Source organism: Dromiciops gliroides, chromosome 3, assembly GCF_019393635.1.
Source record: "Dromiciops gliroides isolate mDroGli1 chromosome 3, mDroGli1.pri, whole genome shotgun sequence".
NCBI lineage: Eukaryota > Metazoa > Chordata > Mammalia > Microbiotheria > Microbiotheriidae > Dromiciops > Dromiciops gliroides.
In genome coordinates this window covers 301,452,581-301,458,908 of record NC_057863.1, presented here as the reverse complement: position 1 = coordinate 301,458,908, position 6,328 = coordinate 301,452,581, and positions in this window count along the sequence as shown.

Sequence of the window (6,328 nt, the reverse complement as noted above, 5' to 3'; positions counted from 1 at the left end):
ATCCTTAAATGGCTAATAATTGCCGATTTTATTATTTTTATTTTCCCACTATATAATATTAGTAGTAGTTTGGGGATAGATTTGTTTTTCTGGATTGGTTTATATAAGGATGTGTCATTAAAATTTATTTTTTTTAATTTTTTTTTTTTGGTGAGGCAATTGGGGTTAAGTGACTTGCCCAGGGTCACACAGCTAGTAAGTGTCAAGTGTCTGAGGCTGGATTTGAACTCAGGTCCTCCTGAATCCAGGGCCGGTGCTTTATCCACTGTGCCACCTAACTGTCCTATTAAAATTTATTATTGAAAATAATGCCCAACTTTCTAGTAATAAGTACTGGGTCTACTAACATATTATTATGGAACAAAAATTATTTTTTGTACTTTCTTATGGATGTTCCTGTCTATGCAAATTATATCCATATATTTTGCTTCTGATATTTTTCTTTGAGTAAATGTTTTATTGGAATTTTGCAAAAATAAATCACCTAACAAAAGAGTGAACTTTTTGTAAAAAGAGAATACACATGCATTATAATGTTCAGATGTGGAATCTATATTTGTTATTATTGTAACTGAATGTTAAAGCAGGCCTTTGTAAGTGGCATTGTAAAGCAGTTTTTCTATGAGATAGGAATCATTTCCATATGAAACACACTGATGTATCTTATATTAATTTACAATGGAATAAAATATTTATTAAATACATTGCAATGGTACTGGAGATAAATAATGGAAAGTCAAAATAAATAGAAATAACTAGTTTCAAAAGTATCAAGAGAGAAGATACTTACAGACTGAAGGTACTTAGGACTGGATTAACCTATCAATAGACATTTACTAAGTGCTGGGCACAGCTAGGGATACAAAAAGAGCCAAAAGATAGTCCCTGCCTCCAAGGCACTTGCAATCAAATGGGGGAGATAGCATGCAAATACCCACAAAGCAAGCTATACACAGGATAAATAGGGAATAATTAACAAAGGGAAAGAAGCATAATTAAGACAGGTTGGGGAAGACTTCCTGTAGAAGGTGGGATTTTAGTTGGGACTTTAAAGGAAGGCAGGGAGATTAGTAGTTAGAGTAGAGGAAAGAGAGCATTTTATGAATGGGGAACAGGCAGAGAAAATGCTCAGAGCCAAAATGTATGTGCTGGGAAGGAGGGTATAAGAAGACTAGAAAGTTAAAAGTGGGGTAAGGTTATGAGAGGATCACAGAATTTATGCTTTAAAAATGCTATTTTTTCAAGTAAATGGAAACAACAACCCCAACAAGAACAACAAACCCTTGAATGTTACATAATTACAGTAATTAAGTTTGACCCTAAAAAGTGAAATATGGCTCCTTCCCCCCTTTTTTTTGTGGGGGAAGGAGCTCTGGATATGTAACATTGCATATACTATCAGATTTGTTGGATGCACTGGTTAATTTTGCTGAGTTCTTTTTGTTTCTCTCTTTCTAATTTTTTTTTTACTCTGTTTTCCAAGACAAGGTTCTGCTAGTAGGGGACAGTTGAGGAATAAATTTGCCAATGAAGATCAAGTAAAAACAGAAGATATCAATCAATCAATAAACAAATAAATACATATTTTATATTCAAGAAATAGGGAATCAGAATAAAATCATAGAATACAAAAAGCCTTATAGAGATTTAATAAAAATATATTATTTATGTTACTTTTAGAGGATTCTTCAAGTATTTTAAGGAAATAAACTGGAATTTTCATTCACTGGGAATCATTTCTTCCCTATTCTCCATGTAGAGATCTCTGGACTTCTGTCACTTTTCAGTGGAAGCATTCCTATATGATCCTTTGCTGGGCCAACACTCAAGGAACTTTTATTCTCCTTTCTACCTTTAATGAATATTTCCCTCGATCGGAATCTTTCTTTTTAACAAAATCACATGCTACAAGAGGCAGCTAAGTGGCTCAGCATAAAGAGTGCCAGGCCTGATGTCAGGAAAACCAAAGGTCAAATCCAGCCTTAGACACTTACTAACCATTTGAGCTTGGGCAAGTCACTTAACCTTCATTTACCTGTTTCCTCATCCATAAAATGGGGATAATAAAAGTAGGCACTAAATAAATCCTTACTTTCCTTCAACCCAACTACATGTAAAAGGCAAATTACTGTCAATTCATCAGTTTTAAAGTACTAATTATTATTGTGACTATTATTATGAAAGATAAAGGAATGGTATACCTCAGGATTAAAGAATAAGAGAGTTTTACAAACCTTCAAAAGCTGTATAATGGTCACTATTATTATTATTTATTTATTTATTTAAGCAGTTGGGTGGCTCAGTGGATAGAGTTCTCAACTTGTGGTCAGGAAGTTCTGAGTTCAAATCCAATCTCATTCATTTTTACTAATTATGTGACCCTGGGCAAGTCACCTAACTTCTGTTTGCCTCAGTTTCCTTATCAGTATAATAAAGGTAATAATAGAACCTCCTCAATTTTAAGTAACTAAGTCATTTTGACTATTATAAATTCCCAAATGAATTACAAAGGATATATTAAGGAAGCCACACTATCTGCATCCAGAAAAAGAAATGAAAAATTGAAATATGTATAGAATTATTTTTACAAATATATACATAATTGTGTCTGATAGCAGTTATCTCTAAGGCAGAGAGTAGGGAGGAGGAAAGAAAAAAGGGAAAAAAAGTTATATGATCATTTTATTATATATTTAATAACAATAACAAGTTGTACATAATAGATTTGCAGTTTCATGTGCAATCTTTTTTCCCCTATTCTACTATGTTATGGAAATGCTTATTTTATTTAAGTTCAAAATAAAATAAATAAATACAATTTAAAAGTTCATAAGGGGGGGACAGCTAAGTGGCGAGGTGGGTGGAGCACCGGCCCTGGAGTCAGGAGTACCTGAGTTCAGGTCCGGCCTCAGACACTTAACACTTACTAGCTGTGTGACCCTGGGCAAGTTACTTAACCCCAATTGCCTCACTAAAAAAAAAAAAGTTCATAAGGAACTCATTCAAAACCAATAATAATAGCACTTCCCTCCCAAGGTCATTGTGAGGATCAAATGAGAGAATATTTGTGAAGCTCTTTGAAACCTTAAGGCACTATATAAATGCTAGCAATTATATTTTGATGTGTTGTAGCTCATGATTACCCAGTGCCTCTCCACTACTTTTTGGGAGATCTTTTATGTCAGGTCCTTAGAGACTACAATATTTTGTGACTTGCAGCTCAGCATATAACATCACCAGAATACTGGTATTAAAACCATGAACCTTGATTTCAGAAAAAGTTTGGGGTCATTAAAAGAACTACAAATTCTCAAAAGACAATTCAGACTCTTTCCCTCCCCCTTTTTGATTTTGGAACCCTTCTCATTGTCTGTTAGCAATGCCCCTCCAAGTATTGCTTGTTGATGGACAAGTTTTATAGGTTGTCTAAATGCCTCCTTGGATAGCTTAAACTCTTATGGCTCTCATTTAGAAGATTCTGTGATCTTCCTGGGCTTGATGAAAATCATTGTGATGTTATCCACAAATAGCAAAATCTGGAGGACCTCACCATCATGGGCAATTCCTCCTTAATTTGGATGTGCATTGGATTTCCACCATGATAATGATGGATAGTTTTGATGGACACAAATACTTTCACTAAACCTTATTAATCTGAGAGCCAGCTAGCATTTAGCATCTTAAATTGTGGCTTGCGACCCCATATGGGGTCATGTATTTTAAAATTTGGCAACAGGAAAAGGTTATTGTACCTCTTTTATACACCTATATACTTGGGGTCATGTAAAAAATTATTGAACAAAAAGAGGTCGCAAATGGAAAAAATTTAAGAAGCCCTAACATAACAAACATATCTTTATTGTTACATCTTTCCAGGAATTGTATATGATTTTGAAATGGGAAAACCTTGTGGGTAGGGAGACATTTTAGCTGGTAGAGGTACCTTTTTGTGCTATTGAATCACATACTTCTTTATAGTTCAGAAATAATAAGCATAGGGGGACCTGGCATTTTAGGCATCTTTCAGTCTGTGCAGATTTGAACCCCGTGAAATACTGCTTATGTAAACTAAGCTATTTCTTTCTAATTGTCTCAATAGGGATGAGAAAGTAGACATATGGGTAGTAGTTCTTAGTATTCTTTTGGTCACCTTTTTCAGTACAGTAATAAGGTCTTAGACTTTTTTTCCCTGTTCAAAGTATTGTTCATTATTCATTTCCATTCTACATTTTATAAAGAGCACTAATGGTTGGAATGGCTATAGGAAGAAACACTAATGTTCAGTTAATAAAGCTGTGAGTTAATGTCACCATTTTGGAAAACAACCAGCAATTATGCTAAAAGAGAACTAATATGTCCACAATTTTTTTTTTACCACAGCTAAACATATTCCTCTCTTAAGAAGGTCAAGGACAAAGACAACGGTACCATAGACTCCAAAATATTTATAGCAAAACTTTTTTTTTTTTTGTGGTAGCAAAGAGCTTGAAACAACCTAGATGCCTATGGATTGGGGGGATGGCTCAATGGATTGGGGTACATTTAATGCAAAATTACTGTGATGTAAGAAACAATGAACATAAATAAATCAGAGTGTAACAATTGGAATGATGCCACCTGCTGGAGACTTACTGTAGAAAAGCTCCTCCATGAGGAGAAGGCCTCTGAGGGCAAGCCATTTGGTCAAGGTCCTTGGCATCAGGAAGTGACATTTGCTCGTGGGTACTGTCTATCAAGGCTACCAGCCAATCAATTTGAGGAGCCTCCCATTTTTGGGAGGAGGACATGAAGTAGGAAGCAGATGCTGGCAGAGGGGGTCTCTCTCTTTTGGTTCCTGACCTCACCATGGTGGGTCGGATGGTGGGGTCTCTTAGAAATAGTTAGATTTTTACCTTTCTCTCTGATCCTAATGCTCTTTAATAAATACTTAAACACTTAAATACTCTTGCTAAAGCTTATAATTTATTGGTGACCATTCATTAGATTTTAGATAGTATAGCTAGAATTTTAGCCCCTTACAAGAGGAATATGGGAAAACTTCTGTGAATGGATACAAAGTAATATAAGCAGGAGCAGGAAAATAATATATGTAGTAACTATAGGAATGTAAATGGAAAACAGGGCAAAGGACAGCAGGACAGTTGTCTCCTTTCTTTCAAACACTGTGTCTCTCAATATGGTCAAGAGGATAACATTAACTTTTTGATTGCTAGATTGTACTTTTCACTCACAGTGAACACAGGTTCCATCAAAACACCAGATCTTTTCCATTAAAATTGTTGGCTAACTATTACTATTTTACTTATGTTTTTGAACTTTTTTGTTTTGTTTTAACCCACTTATTTCTATTAAATTTCATTTTATTTGATGCAAACCATTTCTCCCTAGGTTTTCAAAGTTTCTTTGGGGGGGGGGAAGTGCGGGAGTGGGGGGGAGGAGGATACTGATTTTTTAATCTTTTGCTCTGCATGTGTCTCCCCCTATTCCTTGTGTTAATTTTGTACATTCTTTCCTATTAAGTCTCTAGGAACAAGGATGAGCTCTTCTTATCACTTTATTATGGGAAGGGGAATGCTCAGGTTTGGCCCACATTGAGTTGGTTATTTTTGTTAAAGCCATAAGGAGTACTTTTGGAAACTTCTAGGTAACTTTATTTTTATTGTCCTCTCAATGGAAAAAGGCAGCTACTGAACAATTAACTCAATGTGCGTGGGCCCTGGCTATTTCCTCCTCTACAAATTGGACTAGACTGGACTAGAATAAAATTAACTGAATCATGGGATTTTATATGAACAAAAGCAGGTCTTCTCTTCCTCTTTTGAAAAGAAAGCAAGGTAAATAAATCATCTCTAAACCATCTTAGCAGTTACAATCTGAAATAGGATATAAATTTAAAGTTTAGGTTTTGTTCTAAAATTTCCTTGGTACAACATATTATTTATAAGTACCATAGTATACTGAAATGCTCCAGGCAGAAAGATATAAAGTAAAAGATAGAGTATATTTAAGAAGATAAGATTCTTTGGGATTTTTGTAGGCTTTCTTTCAGTTTGAAAGCTGCAATGAGATGAGTGAGCACCAATTTACTATATTAATTAGATGCTGATTTGGCAAAAAATTTAAATGCAGAAAGTAACATTAAACGTTTCAATATCTTTTGAACTTATAGTGATGCTTCTTTTAGCAAAGAACATAAACTTAATAGCAAAAAAAAAAAAATAGCTGGTAGCATAGTGGATGGAGGGCTGGGCCTAAAGTCAGAAAGACCTGAGTTCAAGTCTTACCTCAGATGCTTACTATGTAACTTTGAGCAAGTTACTTAATCTCT